Source organism: Lepidothrix coronata, unplaced genomic scaffold (genome assembly GCF_001604755.1).
Source record: "Lepidothrix coronata isolate B3197 unplaced genomic scaffold, Lepidothrix_coronata-1.0 Scaffold266, whole genome shotgun sequence".
Taxonomy (NCBI): domain Eukaryota; kingdom Metazoa; phylum Chordata; class Aves; order Passeriformes; family Pipridae; genus Lepidothrix; species Lepidothrix coronata.
In genome coordinates this window covers 37472-57839 of record NW_016690446.1, presented here as the reverse complement: position 1 = coordinate 57839, position 20368 = coordinate 37472, and the positions used below count along the sequence as shown (strand labels likewise).

Sequence of the window (20368 nt, the reverse complement as noted above, 5' to 3'; positions counted from 1 at the left end):
ACACCCTGAAACCCCCATGAGCTCCGGGAAACAGCGACACACTCCCTTCTGCTAAGATGTAACTTATCTGCCCTGGAAATAATCAAGCAAAGTGTATTCCCTTTTTCAGCTACATATTAACAAGCAACGATTGAACCAGTTCTGTAATTTTGTTCAACACATCTGTTGCACAGAAAAATAAACCCTTTCCAACACTTGACCTATTTCTTCTGTTGGAAGAGGACTTAACCTATGTGCTTGCAGTACCTCCTTTTTTATCACATCACAATATACCATTTAAACTACAATAACAATTATTCCACTTACTTTGCTGTTGTAACTAAGTTATCTAAAAGTTTACTATGGACACTATGATTGTCAGGGCACAAGGAAATGCATGGAGTTCAGCCCTTTTTGGCAGTTCTCACAAACGCACTGGAGCTTCAGCAGTTTAAGATCAACCTCAAATACTGCTTACGCTGTCTGCTGTATTCCCTGTCCAGAGGGCCAACAAACTGAAGAACACTCCCTGTGTGACCCCAACTCGGCCTGGGACAAACTACACAGAGACATAAATGCACAGAACAAAATTAGCACGAGATATCCAAAGGCTCAGGGGGTAATCTCAGCTGCAATTCTTTCATCATTCTGGGGACAGATTTTTATCTTTTTACATTTGCATGGTCCCTGCAGTAACTTCTGTTTGAAGTTAGCAAAGAAAACAAGGAAACACAGACTAAAGACACTACAAATATATTTCAAAACAAAGAACTTGATCTCAAACAGTTGTTTTGAAGGTAAAAATCAGCTGAGGCCAGAGAGCAGAGATGTTCTTCATAAAGAATAAATATCCACAGCATCTTCCTAATTTTTCCCTATTTTGTCTGACATTTCAAAGTAATCACTGACAAGGAGCTGAAGAACCTTTCTCAACTCAGTTTTTAGAAGTACCTCAATTCTCTTCTGACGCTCTCATGCAATGCTTGTCCGGAACTCAAACGGGGTTCCATTTTCCACTTCTACTTCTGACACAGGATTGAAATACTTGCTACAACTTTCTCAGCAGCTTAGGACCACCTGCACAGTGCTGAAAACCTTCTTTGCTAATAATCTGTTGAACTTGGGTCAGCATCTCCCCACAAAGTCTCAAGTGTGTGCTTGTTTCCATTATTTTTGTTCCATACACGCACACTGAAGTCCTTTTAAGTCCAGTCATAAAGAATTATCTTCTGCATTGTCAACTCTGTGCTTAGTTTGTTAAGACTTGGCTTTTTCGGTGCAAGTGGTACATTCAGACCAAGGCCCTACCTACAGTTACACTGCTCATTGGTTCTTTCAAGTTATTTCATTTAGCTCAAGCAAAATGAGGGAAAAGATATCTCCAATAACAGTGAAGCAGTAACATTCAAGAAGTAATAACAAGATCACCTGCAGGAAGGGTTTTTTAGGATGAAAATGGTCACTATCAGTATGTAGGTCCTCTTAAAGAGAAAGGACAGGCTTTGAAGAAATGATAATTCTATTTTAGCTATGGAAAGTGGCATTGCCACGTCCTGCAGACGTGTGTTGAAAACGGGGGGGGGNGGGGGGGGGAGGATGCAAAATTCAACACACAGCATCTGTCTACAGCTCATCTACAAGGGATCTATGACTGTCTAATGTTTCCTGTTCCTGCAGACACCTGTGACAGTTCTATTAGTCCCCACTTCAGTGATGTAACATTTTAACGACCAGTCCTTGTGGACAGTCTGAAGTGCTAATACAAACAGATCTTCTTTCTTTCTGAACCTTCATCCCCTGAAATCTCTTTATAACCCCTGCATGAGAAACATAAATGCTTTATCTATGTCCCAAGTTTCTATAGCCTTTCACAAGTTACAGATGAGGGAAAAGCTTTCTTCTCTAGCTAGAAAAGTCTTACTTACTCTGACTAGTGGTTCTTCCATGTGAGAAATGGAACACATTTCTCCCCTCCTTGGCTTATGCTGGTTTGACTCAGAAAATGTGTGCAGTGGATTGAGCTGACAGGGATATGAAGGCAGAAGCTTAAAGGACATCAAAAGCGTTTGCATGATGAGCTCTGTATAAATAGTCTTACTGATACAAGTCTTCAAGCATCCTTTATCTCCTTGTACACAGAGATTAGGGAAAGGCTCAAATGCTTAATTGTGTGTCAAGTGCACAGTCAGCGCATTAAGAGTTCAGTATAGTCTTTTAAAATGGAGTCTTCAGCATATTCATGCCTTGCCATAGACAATTCGGCTGCTATTTTAAACATAAGGCTTGTCTGTCTGTTACTCTTCACTTTACATTGTTTCTCACATCAAGGCAAAACATGGTGATTTTTCCACATTCCCCTCAAAAATACTGATCCCACCAATTAGTTCATCCCACAGCTTTAGTGACAGACTGATGGGAAAGTTCTCTCTTTTACAAGTACCATAAAAATAACAGCAAAATTGAACTTCTGAAATTCAGATTATGTACAAAAAGTGAGACCTTGTAAGTCCTTAGAAGCATAAGCTACTAGCTTGCATTATACATTTGTATAATGTGCTGGAATTCAACAGTAAGCACATCAGCTCAGTGTGTACTGTGCTAAACTAGCTACAGCAGGAAAGAACACACACACATTATGCAGCAAAATAGGACTGGTGATTTCCCCCCAGCCCCGTGACTCCCACTCTCAATTCTGCAAAACATGACATTCCACAGTTATTGCATTTAGTTTGGAAAACTAAACTAACAGGAATAGAAGACTTAATTCCTCTTCCTCCTAAAAACTTTGGCTTAATGTCGCCTCTAAGATTTTAAACCAACTAGAGATAAAAAGGAGAAAATAAAGTTTTGAGACCTGGAATCTGGAATGATTCATGTCACAACGTATTGGAGATGCATAATGTAAGTATAGCAACTGCGTGTTTCACTTAGGTTGTGTAAGTAGCTGACAGTCTGTGAAGAATCCAGCGGGAAAACTGAAATCCATGCACCAGACACATGTAGAGAGAAAGCCCTCCTGCCATTTGCACAGTAGGGAACAACATATCCCAGATGCAGCAGGACAGGCATTGAACAGCTCAGTGGCTGTGCTGGTGAGTGAGCAGTCCCAGCCTGTCGTGGAGCTGCTCAGAACCTGAATCCTGAACTTTTCCTCAGCTCTTCCTATAGGAAAGTCATGCAGTGAAGTTGATGCATCGTCTTTTACACTGAGAGGGAATTGAAATGTTTCTATAATCAATTATAATGGACACTAACTTGTTTTAAGAATTCTGAAGACACTAATTCCTATAGTTACTACAGCAGGATTAAAGCACAATTCTCATAAATCCTATTCAGTTGTTGGAATCTTTGCTTATGTTAAAAATCTGAAAGTATCAGTGTTAGGGAAAAACACCATACTTTTTCAATTAGGGGTTATTTCCAAAACTTTCTGCCAGGGTAAAGGAGGACAGGAAGGTGTAAGCAGATTATTTTTGATGCCAACTCACCATATCCCTTCTCATGGTGGAAAGGGAAAAATGTGGCAAGCTTTGTTCAGTGATCTAAGCAGAAAACTACCATCTCTGAATAAAGTCCTGAAGAAATTGCTGAGAGACAGCCTGCTGCAGTTGAAAAGGTCTCTTTTGAGACCCAGGGAAGGAAATAATAGATATCTGTACCTAGTGAAGAGCAGTGTCAAAGGAACACCCTGCAATAGGTTGAACAGCTCAGGTTTGACCTACATTAAGGACTTGTATTGATACACAAAATGTTTTTGAAAGGGGGGGATGGATTTCTCCATGACCCATTGGCACATGCAGCTACACCTGGATAAGCACAGGTCTGCCTGATGGTATCAACTACTGTGTTTGGAGGACTGTTGGAACTGACAAAATCAGTTCAGGGTTGGCTTGTGAACCAGTCCCTACAGGACTGACAGCCAGCTTCCAGCAGAGGCAAAGCTTCAGACTGCCTGATTCTGGCCATTTTTTTTCAGCTGAAGGTGCTGTTGAGGAACCAGTCTTGGCAGAGGAGGGAATGGAGTCCCCATGCCTGGCCATGTCACACAGGACATCTGGGTTTCTTTCCACACCACTGATTTAAATAGGAGCTGTTCTAAAATGGACTGAAACGTATCCCAGTGGTGTGAGGTACCAGCTGAGGGTGACACAGCCTTGGGCCAGTTCCCAGCAGGAGCACAGATCAATTTATATGCTGCTGGGAAATATCAGTACAGAAATACTGACAAGACATATGCTGAAGGTATTTTCCAAAACTTGTCAGAGACCTCTCACATTCCAATTAGAGATACCCTGAAGGGATGATAGGAAGAGGTGAAAACACTTTTCTTCAGTGACATAAAGTAGCAAGCTTGGTCATTTGTGCTTTAGTCCTGGCTTATTAAAGATATATTTATTTTTAAATGACAACACAAAGCGTGCAGATCTTTATAAAAATTAAAGCAAAAGTAGTACTCTACTAGTATAATTCTCCATAGTTTTCTTGGAATCTGTTTCTTTTTTGTGTTCCAACTCCTTTTCCGACTTATACATATTAGCAAGCTATAAATTTCACTTCATTTTCAAGCAAAATGAGTGTGAAATTATCTAGTATTAAGAATTGCTGTTAATCAAAAAGAAAAAAATTAAATTAGATGTCCTAAGCAGCAAGAAAAATCCCTCTTTCTTTGTAGTCAAATCAATTTGGTAACATTCTGTAAGTTTTCTCTCAGCATTAATAAGCTGTAACTACCTCTAAAGTTGTGATTTTTTCCTGCAATTCAGGCAATATGAAGAATAATAATTAACTGGAAATACTCGGTCTCAACAAGGAGAACTGAAAGCTGATGAACCAAGTAAAGTGTTACAAGGAAAATGCAGAAGAATTGTGCACACACAAAAAAGCATTAGCAACTAACAGACATTCCAAATTTGATGTTAAAATAGCGCATCCTGACTTTTGAGAACTTCTGAACATTCTGACATTAATGAACATTAATGGACATTCAGCACCTCTAAGAAGAAGACGTTAGTTCTAATTGCCACTGGCAACATCATCTATTATTACATTCTATGAAAAGCAGAACATGGAATTAAATATCAGTGTACAAACCAGGAAATTCAGGAAGCCAGAAAAAAAGAATATGGGAACTGCTATTGATTGTAAAATAAGCCTGGGGGTGGGGGAATAAAACCCTTCACCACACTGAGTACTAATGTCTACAGGCAACAGCTGAAGAAAATAACAGTGCCTGCATTTTTTAAACTTATGTACCAAATTCACATATGAAAACAGCACCTGTAAACAGAACGAAGAACAATCTCTTCTGAAACAAAGAGCTCATCATGGACAGCCGGACAGGAAAAGAGGGGAAAATACAAATGAATTTGCAGTCTCCTTGAGCCTTAGTTGACAAATGTGATGACAACATCACTCTAAGGAATTAGAATATGTTTTGTAGAGCCTACTGCAAGCTTCAGCATATAAATATCTGTTAATTAATCTACTGCAGAGAGAAATATTTATATCTTTTTAAACATCTCAAACAGATGGACGTTGGAAATACCTGTATTTTTCTCTGATTTTTGTAACAAAAAGCCTGGGAAAGTAGAGTACTTAAAAAAAAATTCCTTTAAGCTATCCAAAGAGACAATACCTTACACACATCTAATTTTTTTGTCTTTATTTTAAAGACACTGATCAAACTCCTCTGCTTTGCTGCTGCTCAGAAGCTCAATGTATAGCAGAGCTGACTGGGAGTTGTCGATTTTTTTTAGAAACAATGTTTTAGCACTTTGGGCAATACACACTGTCAATTTATTAGAATTTTTTTGAAGACGTAAGGCAGAAAATTGCTCTGCCTGACCAGTAGGTCTGCTTATTAGCCAGAAATGCCAAGAACAAAGAAAGAACCCCGTTACTGTTGGTTCAGAATAAAAAGTTGTGGATGTGGAGCAGGAATGATTTCAACAAAGATCCCTAACTTCGGATAGGTTTTATAGGAAATAAAAATGGCTGGGTGGAGGAGGGGGAAAGAGAAAATTATTATCTCATGCAAGGAGTTGGTCCCACAATAGATCAGTATTTGATAAGACAGATGCTCAACAGACAGGCAAGACTATAAAGCAGATAAAAGGAAGAAAAAAAAAAACAACAAAAAAAACCCAAAAAGAGTTTGCTTGAAACCATGTTCTTCCTGCAAAAAAGCAGTCAAGTGAGTTGATCGAAATGGTGGCTTAAGGAGTGACCAACCACAGGGCAGACACAGGGAAACAGGGTGACTCTCATGTCCCTGGTTAGTTTTGCAGAATCTTATTTGAAAAAGCGATGGCTTTGTTTTTGATGTCAGTCACTGCACTAAATCAGGCAGTTTGCCTGACAGAGTAAGTGCTGTCGTGGTCCAGCCCCAGCCCGGCCCCAGCAGCCACTCCCTCACTCCCCCACCAGCAGAACCAGGAGGGTAAAACAGAACACCCACGGGCTGAGATAAAGGCAGTTTAACAGGGAAAGCAAAGCAAACCAAGGAGTCAGTTCACTGCTTCCCAGGGGCAGGCAGGTGTGGAGCCTCTCCAGGAGAGCAGGGCCCCAGCGTGTGAGGGTGACTTGGGCAGACAAACACCACCTCTGCAAATGTCCCCCTTCCTCCTTCTGCCCCCACTTTATACTCTGATCATGGTGTCTCATGGTCTGGAATGTCCCTCTGCTCAGCTGGGGTCACCTGTCCTGGCTGTGTCCCCTCCCAGCTGGGCAGTAGGAAAGCAGGAGAGGCCTTGGCTCTGTGCAAGTCCTGCTCAGCCACAACAAAAGCATCTCCATCACCATCATCATCTTCAGCACAAATCCAAAACAGCCCCATTTCAGCCACTGGGAAGAAAATTAACTCTATCCCAGCCCAAACCAGCAGATGTGCAAATTCACTCATTTGAGTCAGCTTTTCTCTTACATATGTTTTGGAAAAAACTCTTGCTTTTCCCTTTGCTGAACCAGTCAATTAACCAGCGGCATTTTCCACTTCATGAAAGACAGAATGAGCTCATTTCTTGGAGTTCCTGTCAGTAGACACTGAAAAGCAAACCATCTATGGGGAGTTAATAATACTTGAAAATGTGAAAAGGTACAAGCTGAACTTTATCTAGATGATAATAATTTGGTTTTTCAAGCACTAGCTTCAAAGTAAAAGAGATGATGTCAGGAAAAGAAGGTCACTACCATCAACTAGTCAAATATTTGAACACGGATCAGAACCAAGCTCATGCCGCCAGTATTTTTGTTTTTACTAAGATAAAAATGGATCTGCTTATGTGCAACATAATGTGTGCAACTCAGAAACTATAGAGCAGCTACCATTTTTTTTTAATGTACAATATTAATGTTTTCTATGATGATGATCTCTAAAGACTAGAGGCTTTAACTAAAAAGAAGAAAAAATAAACCACTTGCATAAATAGATTTCATCCAAAAGGGATTTGGTTGCAAAGAATTTCTTGGGCAACTTCAAACAGTCCTGAACCTGACCTGTGAATTTTTATACAGCTTATGTGACTGAATATCTACTCCACATACCCAAATCCACATCTGCTTGATTAAAAGACTGTCAGTCTCCTAAAGTAAAGCCACAGCCAAAAGGCCCAAAATTATGTAAACAACCTCCAGCAGGAGATTGAAAATGTGGTTCTTTACTTTCTCTGTAATTCAAATGATAGAACATAAGCTCTCAAAGAGAAAGACATTCAGGAAATTTATATTATAATTGCCATTGGTACTTACAGATAAGCAGTAAACCTTCCCATAATACTTTACCTCTTGAAAGTCTGACACTTAATAGAATGTTACCCCAGCCAGAGTCACCACCAACAGCTGACAGTGGAAGTCCTCCTGCCCTCTCAGGCCTCCTACAAACCACTACAAGAACTCACTAAGGGACAGATTTCCTCACATGGTTCTCTGTTCTGCCCATGTACCAATCCATCAGTAATGTGTTAGACACACATCTCTGGAAGCAAAGACTTCAGCAAGGTTTAGCTTTTATAGAACTTCTGCTCTCACTTCTAGGCTTGGAAACTTTCTCCTGGACATTACTAAGCTGACAATAATATCAAACAGCACAACGTATACTATTTACTCTGACAAGAAATAGTGAAGAGTGAGGAGAAAAGTTTTATACATCGTTTGCAATGTGCTGCAGTGCTTCAGTGAGGATAAAATAACCAGTATTCTTGCACAAGGCCTTAAAAGCAGCACTGATTGCGAAAACAAGGAATAAAGTTAATTACAAAAGTCCATAAGAAGCTGAGCTAACAAGCATAAGCATGATAAGCAACATACAGTCCCTGTGATCTTCCAAATTTACAAATAGCTCCAACATTTTTCAGAAACAGAAGGCAGATCTCAATGCTGAAGGTGCAGATGTCTTCAGTTTTGTCTGGACCCATCTGTCTACCTTTAGTTAATAACAACACACAAATACCAGCTTTGAAGCACACCTATGAGTTCACAGAACCAGTAAATCAATTCCACATGTACAAAACTTAGTTGGAAAATCCTATCAGCTTCACAGGAAATTGTTCTGCAAACAGAAGAAAGAAGGATGCCTCATTTTCTTTGGATTTCTGTCCTTTAATATCCTAAACTTCTGCAGCCACCAGCACATCCCAAGGTTAGTCCAGATCCATGTATGTGCCACACTGTCCAGGCATCTGCTGTCAAACAGTTTAGAAAACAAGTACTGTTCTCATTTCAGGCTATTTCCTCCACCAGACAAAATTTCACAAACTTTATAAGAGTTGTATTCCTTGGATAATTCTATTTTTCAAATCATACAATGGTTTCAGTGGAAGTGGGAAGAAGGATACATGGATAGATGGGAATAAGTCTCACTAGAGAGACTTAGAAAAACCAGCTAAAAATGCCTTCCCTTGTTCCTGCCCCGTGGTATCAGTTCCAGACTGCAGGCCTTGCTAGCGTGGTATTATCCAGCTATGTCTGATTTCAAATCTGCATTTCCAGCTCAGTATAACCCTGATCTGTAGATCCTAATGCTAGAGCTGAAGCTTTCCCATCTAATCAGCCTTTCTTCTTACCAAGAGATGAAAAAACACAGTGCAAAAATGTCAGAATCCTTTGTCTGTAGCCAAGTCCTCCTGCAAGGGGAGATCTGAAGCTCTCCCTGCACAGTCAGCAGGTGGGGATGGGCTCTACTGAGGTGCTTGAGCTGTGCTTTGGAATCTTTGGGATTCTAGGTTCTTCATTCCAGGAAGATGGTTAAAGTCATATCATATAAACCCTCTGCTATATATATTGCTTAAAAGCAGCAATCAATTCTGTCAACATTTTGGATTAATTCGGACAGTACAAGAAATGTTTCTGTAGTATTTAAATATCTGTACCAATAATGAAATACTAAATATACATATATTAGTGTTTCCTTATTCTGTAGAACAGGGAGATACCATTTTATTTTTTCCTGTGAAGCAGGTATATTTTTATCACTTTTCTTTCTTTGAAGAATCTGACTGTTATGCAAGAGAAATAGGAGATTTTCTGATTCAAGAACATGGCCTGAAAATTAACAGCCACCGTGCATCTCAGTTTTCACTATAATACTGTTTACCAAACCATTTTAATCACTTATAATCTCTTTTTTTAACTACTGGGCTTTTAAAAGCTGAATTTCTGGGAAGAATAAAGTTATTTTGTATAAAGCTCTACTTAGCTCCAGCTTTCAAATAAAAGTCATCTGCATAAATACTAGAATGTGTTATGCCCTTTTCTTTTTTCTTTCTACTGAAAAAGAGATATTTTTCTGTTACTTTTAGAGGTACCCTGGGAATTCCCACAGTGCTTGTACTTCCTATATTGCAAAGGATTTGATACAGCAGACAGAATAACTGGACAGCAGCTGACTTTGTTATTTCTCCCAGTCTCACGAGCTGTTCCACCCTCAGCACCCAGAGCACCCCAGCTTCACAAGAAGTGTCGTAGCTAAGTCAGACGGCATTCAAGAACAAGAAGCATCCCTCAGTATTTTTAAGGTCCCATAATGTCCTATCACAAAAGCTGTTCTTGATAACCAAGGGTAGTGACAAGTGTGGCTTCAGCAACCGAGTCACACAGAAGAGACAAGTGGTTTCCTCTTGGGTGGCATCTCCCCTTAGTGATGCTTTAATCACCACAAGAAGCAGAATTGTATTTAACAAACTGCCTTGTTTCATCACAGTATCAAGCAATTCAGCAGCTGCTTTTGGAAGCAATGAAAAAGTATTGAAGTGGTTTCTTGTACACATTAGAATCTGTTGAGAACAGTCACTGAAAAGAGTGTAAATCTTTCTTAATTTCTGCATAAAGGGAAAGCGTTCCCTCACAAAATAAATTACCTCACCATAAAAAAAATTATCCAATTACTTACACAACTTTTTCACATCCTTTTAATCCCTGCCTGTTTAATAAGACAAATAAGACATTTGTTAGTTTATTACACCACCAGTGCACAATTCATTTTTATGACACAGCTACAATAAATAACACAAATGAAACAGCCAAATCTCATAGCCTCCAGTGAAACAATATTTGGAACTTAATTACATGCAGTACACATTTAGCAAAGGATGTAGACTCAGTTCCAAATTTAGCAAAATGTGACCAGGAAATAAGTGTCTGGAACTTAACTATAGTGTTTGTTTGACCCTTTTCAGTCTGGAAACCTACTATTTGCCAAACATCATTTCAACTTATAAGAGTGTTAAAGCTCCTCCTCTAGTTCTCTGTAGAGAATTAACTGTTCCATGAAGAGATGTTTTTAGAATCTTACTAGTCTAATTTACACTGTAACTTAAAGTTAAGTTACTCAAGGCTTTATTCTCTATGGGTAAAGTTTCCAAAGATTTTTAATATTCATGTCTAACAAATGATGTCAGTTTTTCATGCTTTAAATACAGGGAGACAGCTCAAAGGAAATGTGAGAGATGATTCCTTGGAAAGAAGTTCTTCTCTGTCTTCCCTACCAACTTATCAACTGGCTCCCTCTTCTTTTAGCTATAAAAACACTTCCAGCTCTCCATCCATATGCTCTCTGCCCTTATACACACCAACGACAAAGGTATGGATAGTCTTTGTTTAATTCTATTGAAATTCTTTTGTCTTTTCAAGAGGGGCAATTCAAAACTACATGAATTTACTCACAAGCATGTGACTAAATGAACTTAGGTTGGGCTATAGCTTAGTTCTGAAATGCTAAAACTACCACAGAGCCCATGCAGGATCCAGAACAGATGGACACACTTATTTTGAACTGTTCTGATTTTAAAGGTTTAACACATTAGAAACTTAGATTTTCTAATCACCTTATCTGAAATAGTAATTTCAGAGAGAGAAATCTGTATCTTCAAGAGAGATACAGATCATATTTTCACCATGTGGCCACTGTCTATAGCCCAGTCTGTAGACACTGTGCTCATATGCACATCATGTTATTAACAGTAAAAACAATGGGAGAGAAATTCTCATGGATTTCATGCTGAATAACTAAAAAAGGAGTGTTAAAGTACTACAAAAGTATACTGCATGAAATATTCAAACTGTATCTTTCTACTACTCTATATAGGTAATTTTCATGTTATAATATATTAAGGCCTTCTTAGATTAAAGTGTATTTCTTTAGAATAACAGATTCTTGCTCTAAACTGAACCAGTCAATATTTTTTCTTAATTTACATCCTAATGATTAAAGTGTCCAGTGAGAACATTTTTTTAAAGGATACATTTAATTCTTTTCACCCAGCTCTTGAACTACCTACCTTGGAAAAACAGTTTTACTGAGACGAAGGAATCTTCAAGACAAACAAAAATTTGCTGAAATTCCAGGAGAAACTACCTTGGACAATACTGTCTAAGATATTAATTTTTTTTTTTTAATACACTGGCCTGAAAAGCTCTGTGAAGTTGCTGCTTTAGAGACATGGATTCAGTTACAGTAAAAAACATGATTTATCCAGTTTGTGCAAAAGAGAACGAATCTCATTTCTCACTGTGGAACAGGACTCAGAAGTATTTTACTCTATTTCTGGTAATTAGCAAAAGTATTTCGATTTCATGAGGACTAAGTAAACTAGTCTAATGCACACTGACAAAATAAGTGATGATACATGTGAAGGCAGATACCAGAGGTAAAGAGCATGAACTGGAGCGTTTGTTTTCTACATTTGGAAAAGCAAAGCCCTGTGTTTGCACTCACTGACAGTATGTACCTCATGCAATAACAATATTGTTGCTATTATGTAATAAAATTGTCTCATAATAGGCAGTTATTAAAATAATCAATCCAACTAGCAATTAAATCTCAAAATGACAGAGCATTGCCTGTAATTAAAACACACTTCTACTTCCACCCACGTTAGGCAGAGCAGCCTGAGTATCCTAATACAGCAGTTAGTCTTTATTAATTGTACCTTAATGAGGAGTCCTAGGACAAATTCAATATTGAAATTCAGAGTACCATCAAATGGTGCATCATGTTAAATTAGCCTAAAATGAACAGTAACTGCCAAATGATGAATTCTAGAGTAAGCTGCCCATAGTGACAGGTAATGTGTCCCAGTTATCTGTAAAACCACGTCATTGCTCTGTTATAAGCCAGCATACTTCTGTAAAAATACCACCACAGCAATAGCCAATATGACACTTAAATAAAACAGAATAACATTTCTGTCTTATCACTCCGACTACAAGTTATAGTAACTGCATCAGAAAATTAAAAGTGAGCTTTTTTTCCTATTGATAATCCCCTACTCACTACAGGAAGTTCTGGGACATTGCCAACATCCCAAAGGAGGCAGTTTCCTAAGAACTTGTAGGTAGTATTTGTTATGCTTGGGGTGGAAACAGCAGATGCCTCATGTCTGATGCAGATGTGTAAAACAAACCAGAATCTAGAGGATTCCTGTGCCAAGGATGAGCCCAGAGCAGGCACTGGGAGGGAGGGTGAGAGACCCCTGGGCTTATTTACACACCAGAACCCCACCTTGTTAAAGCAGACCCCGAGCTTGGCAGGACCTGAGTTGGTCACACAGAACAAGCCCCAGCAGCAGCACAACGGCACCTCTGGCTGGGAGCTTCAGCCAGCTAAGCCAGGGGTTTCTTTTCCAAGCTGTGCATCAGGGGACACACAGAGAAGTAAGTTCTGTAAAGCTGGTAAAAGGAATATCCAAGAAAGATCTATTTTTTGCAACAAATAACTAAAAGCTTAGAAGTGACTTTTGTCATCAAAAAAATTTTAGATGCAAGGTGGAATAATAGATTACTTCATTTCCTCCTTTCTCTTCAGTTCTGCAGATTCTCTGGTCTACTCTGATTTTCTACTTTTCTAGACCTTGAAAAACAAAATCTAACTGAAGTATACAGTAGCATTAGACACTTCAGATGCACAAACAAGACCCAGTGGATAGATCTGGTTTGGATGAGACACATAAGTGTTAATAGTACATACAGTGCTAACCACTATTACCTGAAAACAAGGCAGGAGAAGGTAAACATACAATGTTAGGACTCTTGAGAATCAAGTTTAGAATTTTTTTCACTTAAATTAAAATGATGAGAGATTAGAGTCTAACTCATCTTATGCAGGCACTGCTTATCTCTGTTTGACCACTCTCCCCAACAGGAGACTGGAATTGGCTGGAGTCACTGCCCCAAATAAAATAATTACTTTTACAAGATTAAAGAAGCCATTACCAGGGATTGCCTTTGCCCCAGCAGAACAGAGCAGTGCAATTGTTCCATGCTGGAGACCTGGCAAGGACAAACAAAATTAGTTTGACACTCGAGTAGAGAGACAGAGACTTGCAGACACTGAGGGCAGGGTCCAAACTCATAAGGACTTTTGAAGTGACGATGGATCCAAAGGAAAAATTCTGTATGCAACACTTGGACACAGCTTTTTCTCCTGATCCAAGTTGATACTTATAAAATTCTCAGAAAGAATGCCAAAGGTTTTACTAACACTATCCTTAATCCTCAACATCTTAAATAAAAAACAGTGCCCACAGAGAAGGTTGGGGCTTTGAAAAAATTTGTGCATCAGCTATAGAGAAAATGGATGAGCTCAGCAACAGTTCAGGAACCTTAAGATGGTTTGGGACATCAAGTCCCACTTCTGAAAGGAAGAGAAAGAATCTATGTTCAAGCAGAGACAGACAAAGAATTTATGTTCAAGAGGTGACCTTTGCCAGTCAGAGACAAAAGAAATGCGAAAAGCAAAACAAACAAAAAAAATCCCCAAAGCCCAACAAAATTAATTATTGAAAATAGGAAAGAAAGATTTGTGAATTCTAACTTTGCTTTTCTGCTTGACTTAATCCACACCCAGTCCAGTCTGCTTATATGGATTTGGTATGAAGGTTTGCTTGTAAGGAAACATTTTTGAAGAAGATATTGCATTTGCTTTTGTTTAAATTAATTCTGAGTTAATTCAAAACTGTCATGTTTGTAGATGTGCAATTGCTCAGGCATCTCTGAGGGCAACATGTGGGAAACCTCTGCCCAGAAGCTTGAGCTGGGGCATCCTTACAAGGCACTGAGAAGATGTGTGAGAACTGGGATAACACAGAAGTGGGAGTCTAGGAAAACCTGAAGAAATGAAGGCAACAAAGAACAGAAGACATGAGACAACAGAATTATTATTCTGAGGAGTGGGGAGAAGGGCAATGCATCTATATCAAACATATAACCTATGTTTGATTAGTCACTATTGCTGTTGAAAAAGTGGTTTACAGTGAATTTCAAACCCAAGGTTAAGCTTAGAAACAAATTAAATCCTGAATGGATTTAATGAAGACAGGAAGGCAGACACAGTTTCCATGCTGCAGTGCTATGGACTGGTAGAACTTCTGTTGGGACTCCTTCACAATCGCAGTGAACAATGACAGGGAACTTATACTTGCAGTAATTAAAATTAATCTCTACAAGGTATTTAGTCCTCACATCCTTAAGCATTGAACTTTCATTTTATAGTCAAAACACTATTAGGCTTAATAACAGTGTACAAAAAATAAGACCCAGCCTCCAACTGCCTGGGGGAATGTGGCATCTCACACTGGCACTGCTGCTGCACTTCCTGACAACGTTATACAGCAACTCATGCAGGTCAAATATAATAACAGATCACAAAACAGTTATAGCTGCCAAAGTCACCAGTATCAAACAAGTCTTCCACCTCTGTATAAGGATGTTTTAACCCATTTTCAGTCTAGCAAAAAAAGCAGACAGAGTTGAAATTTGAAAAGTGCGTGGCCTCGAGACTGTGGCTCCCACAGTGGGATACACAGCCAAGGGGGGCAGAACAACATCCTGGCAATAACTGTGGGCTAAACTTAGTAAATGCAAGAATGCAAAATTTTCATTCAGTTCTAATGTGCACAAACATTATAATACAGTCTTTAATTATATCCTCAATCTGCTGTTTTCCTTCATTTTAAACACTGATTTTAAACATTTTGCAGAATTGATAGGGCTCGCTAAATCAGCAATTTTTTCAAATGTTGAGTTGAACACAACCATTCAAGTGTGGCCTCAGGAACTTGACTTACTAGAAGCTTTTGAACCTCTTGAAGGGAGGTTCAGAAGTCTTTTTTTTCTTCCATGCTCACCTGTTCAGTACATGCACATCTCACAAAAACATGAATGAGTTTAGTTAAGAATGTGCCAACAAGTAATGTAATTATACTATTTTAAAAACACAGTCAAGGAAGACAGATTAGCTTCAAAAACACTATTAATTTTGAGTACCTGCATTTTACAGAGTATTTAGCAACTCAAAATTAAAAATATAGTTCCCATGTACTTAATTTTAGTGTAATATTCAAGACAGATGCTGTGGTGTCCAATCAAAACTACAGACCACAGTTACTCATCATTTTTTTGTATACATGGTAGAGAGTCATTATTTTCAGCTCCATGTAGTTTGCTGCTGTAATTTGCTGAAGGTCCCCTCAAGCACTTCTGTGGACCTCATGTGGTAGGAGAGGAAAAAGTAGTAGGGAAGAACATCTCAATCCAGCCCTGCTGCCAAGAAAGTGTTATGTGTAACATAACATACTTCCAGGGAAGAGAGAATTCTGTGTGAAAAGTTTGGTTTAAACAATGTATTTAGCATCACTGCAGAAGCAGGGACAAAATCTGACTTACCATGATAGGTTCTACTTGCAGAAATCCCCCTTCTCTCCTGCATGCCCTAACTCATTTTGGTGAAGCAAATGAGGCAGGCATCCACACTGGTAAACCCACCTTCTCCCTGGAGAATGGACAGAGAAATCAGCAAGTAAATGGCAATTCCCAGCAGCTGATATCAGCTAAACACCAGTTATTAAACACCTTGTTCTGTTCACTGTCCTGACCAAGGCTGCTCCTCTGGGGATCTTCCACCTAAGTCACACTGTGGGTTAGACCATATTATTACACAACAAACTGCTAAGAAATCTAAAAGCAAAGAACCAGGCCCAAAACAGAACTTCTGCAGTGACAGATCAACTGCTGTAGCAGTTTAACATGGCAATGGTAGGGGTGGGTTAGGAACTTACACAGCATCCAGGCTTTAGGAAGCTATTTAATGAGTAACACTGCATCATCCACCAGCTCTGTGTTGCCACAGGCAATAGGCATGCTGGTAGCCTGTTAATAATTTCAGTTGGTTTCTTTGGTTGGCTACAATTAATTGTTGTCAACCAGAAAACAAATTAAAATTTTCCTTTTCTTCGCCACATCCTTTGCTCAGCATTTCACAACAACTCAGGGAGAGGTGCTGATATGGGGGGTGGAGGGATGGTTGCAGCTACTTACAGGAATGAGGTAGGTAGGCCCCTTTTCTGTTCCTGGTATGTTTGCCTATTTAGGAAGACAGGACGCAACTATCCAGCTGATTTACTTCTGATTTTGGAGCTCTGCAGTATCATGTGCCTGTGAGGATGGAGAAAAGACCAGAACATGTTTTACTCCAAAAGCGACACTGTAAAGTACTGTTCTGCATCCATTTGTCATACCCAAAGCACACCTTGACCCTGGAACACTAATCTGTACCACTATTATGGGAAAAAAATTTCTTCCTTTCCTCCAGCTTTGACCATTCCCAAGATTGTTACGAGCACTTCAGTATCTCACTGTTGAGATCACAACAGCTTTTCTATCAAGGACTTGAGCCAGAGCCCAATCCAATTCAGATTAAACAAAGTCCATTATCAAACAGAAAAACAGAAAGGAAACTTTCTGGAGGGAAAGTGCCTGACCATTGGCACACATGAACCCAGACAAGAGTGTTCTAAAGGGGAACTCAACAAACCCACTTGGGCATTGCTTTGGCCCTGCAGAGCTGATGCACATCAAATGACAGCTTCTTGTAAGTCCAGCCCTCTTCCTATTTGGTTCAGAGAAACAGAGGCAATATACCTCAAACCTCAGCTTAGAGGGCTGTTTTTCTACCAGTTTGACCAGTTCTGTCAGTGACAGAACTGAGTAAATTATTCCAGCTGATCCAATATATTTAGTCCTTTTCTGCTTATGAAAAATTCATCTGCAAGTTGAGATTTACTGATTTTTTTTTTCAAAAAAAAGTGATATGATAAAAAAAAACCCAACAAACCCCAAACCAACAAAGCACTGCAGCCTGATCTAAAAGAATCCTCAATATTAAGTAAATTAGCCATGAAGCACAGACCCGAGTGGTTTAATGAGCTTTATCTTAAATGTTTTGCTTCCTGACTGGATTTGCAAGCATGTTGTAGTTTATCTAGTTTTAACCTGCTTTACTTGCTAAGAGAACAAAAATGATCTGCACATGCTCTTCTTTTACAGCCTGTTTAGTGATACTGGTACCAAATATTATTTCTGACGGTGGCTAGATTCTGCTTCTCTATTACTCTATGTGTCATTAATCAAGGTCTTAAAACATAATTCTGTAAAGTTTTTAGGGATATCATTTTTATAATTTTTAAATACCAAGAATAATTGCTTTCTCGCAATTCTTCTAATTTTTATTCCTCCTAGTTATAACATATTACACTTTCTCCTCCATATACAACTTGCTTTTTCTTTTGTATTTATGTAAGTCAATCCACATATTTGTCAAATATATTTCTTTTACAAAAGACAGACTGACAACATCTCTTTTCCATTTCCCTTTTTCACTCTCTCAGCTATATTTTTTCCAAGTATATGCTGTCACACAAATATATTTCAATATAACACACCTTCACTGGTCATTTTTAAAGCCATCAGACACTACCTGCTCTACAGGTTCAGTTGAGCTTTCACCTGGTGAACTCATGGCAGCCACCAGGAATACTGTGTAAGTTCACCAGTCTGTGGAATTCCACTGAAAAGGGAAAACAGCTATTGGAACCTGACCAGAAGGAACTAAGCAGTCTCCATATTCATACACAGAGTATTTCCAAGGGGTGGTGGTCACAAAAACAGCATATTTAAGATTTAGAAAACGAAGATACAACTCCATGCAGTTGGGAACTCATATGCACATTTTTACAAATACCTACTGAATTTCATATGCAAAATGTTACTTAGACTGTTGACTAAAGATAAAACACCTTTGCTTCCCAGCATTTTAAGAAACAAGCCAAAATGGCAAATCAAGAGGCTTTTAAGAGATTGCCCAGATACTTTTTTGACTCTTGCAGAGGTCTTTATTTCAGACTTCTAGACTGAAGCGTTCCCCACCCTTCACTCCCAGCTCACTGTAGTATTTATATTGCTGTGTGCAGATGGAACAAGTGCACATAATTACACCAAAATTCTCTTAGCTGAAAAATGGTGCTCAAGGTCTTTGAGTTCATCTGATTCCTTTCCAACAGCACCATTTCATTCCCAACACACATCACAGTCCCACACACAGAGCACTGGAAGCAAGGGGTGCATCAGCAACGCTGGTGGTGTGAACAAAGGGACCCGTGGCTGTTGTGCTGCTCTGGTGCCCTCACATCCTGCTGCACACTCACAAAACTCAATTAACACTTCTAGGAACAGCATGGAAGAACCACCCAGAGTATCACTGGCCATCAGAGTGCCCCTCTGTCTCTCTGCAGGTCCATTAAAAAGAGCCGTTTTAATTGCAGAAGTTAAAAACCAGCCAGGACAGAGCTCTCTAGACAGAAAAAAGGTGAAGTAAAACAATGAACAGGCATTGAAGGGACAGCACAGAAAAGTCTCTCCTGGTAGTTTCTCTTCCTCCTGCTAGCACCATCCCTGCATCCTTGCATGCACCCACTGGATAATAAATAAGAGGGTAGGAGAATGAGAGGAAGTATATTGGTCTCATCCTAACTGGGTGAAATTCATCCAACAGCACAAGCCAAGGACAAGGAGACACAAAACATGTCTTTCAATGCAAAAGCCAGGTACCTGTGTTTGTAAATTAGGGATTGAAATGAAACTGTAATTGCCAACACGAGCAATGAATTTGACCTCAGTATTCAATTCTACATTCAGCTGTTTGGTGAGTCTGTCAAAGTGATTAATACATAATGAAAGAAAAACAAATGACACCAGTCAAACTGAAACAATCACAAGAAAATTTTTCTGGAAAGAACATGAAACATTTGCAGTCAGTTCCTATAAAGGTAATTAATACTCTCAAAACTCAATTTGTGTCTTGTTTATGGCATAACCAAAATGTGACAATCTCTCGCTAATGATTCATAAAGGTTTTGGTGTAGTAATATCTTGGCATGATTAAACTCTAATAAGCACTGTATGTTAATGCATTTATTAATCAATATATTGATTAAATTACTGTTTAAGTTCAGATTTAAAATTTTATCTTTGAAAATCAAAGCAGACACTTCCAGTCATGCAGATGATGGCTACACGTGTTTTTTTTATTACATACAGCAAGATTTCCAGTTTCAAAATGCAAACAGAAACCTCTGTGAACAATTTTATTCTGATTGGTTCCATCACAAAAGGCTGTAACAGGACAGTACAGCCACAGTGGAAATGCCCATTTGGAGGTTTTGTCAGGATTAGGGATTAAGGTGGTTTTTGTAAGAGCTATTGAACACTGACAGAAGCACTGAGGTATTGGAAAGCTGTCTGTACATTCCCTTTAGCTCTCAGCAGCACATGTCACTTCAAAGCAGCAATTTTTTTGTCCACAGTTCCAGTTTAACACATGATAAACCTCTCAATTATGTTTTACATCTGAAGTAACATCATAAAGAAAACACAGTAAATGTCTGACTGATCAAAACCTACAGACACCTTTTTATAATGGAAAATTCTCTTTTTAATTAAAGAGACATGACACATACTTCTTTATCAAAAAAAGCAAAGGCACTTTTCCAGTGCCTAAATCTAAACTCTCATGTTTATCCATGATCTACATTCATCTTCTGAAATAAAACAGCTACAATCCCAG

The 20368-nt window shown here is 38.9% G+C and overlaps 1 protein-coding gene across 3 annotated transcripts in view; it reads right to left on the bottom strand.

Annotated features, from left to right (window-relative positions):
• Nucleotides 1-20368, bottom strand: part of OTUD7A (OTU deubiquitinase 7A) — an 85349-nt gene that overhangs the window by 60479 nt on the left and 4502 nt on the right. For all 3 annotated transcript variants that reach the window (XM_017835911.1, XM_017835913.1, XM_017835912.1), the window contains exons 2-3: nt 16786-16902; nt 16135-16240 (exon numbers count right to left, since the gene is read on the bottom strand). The gene's annotated coding sequence lies outside the window, so the exon portion shown is untranslated. The remainder of the gene's footprint in view (nt 1-16134; nt 16241-16785; nt 16903-20368) is intronic.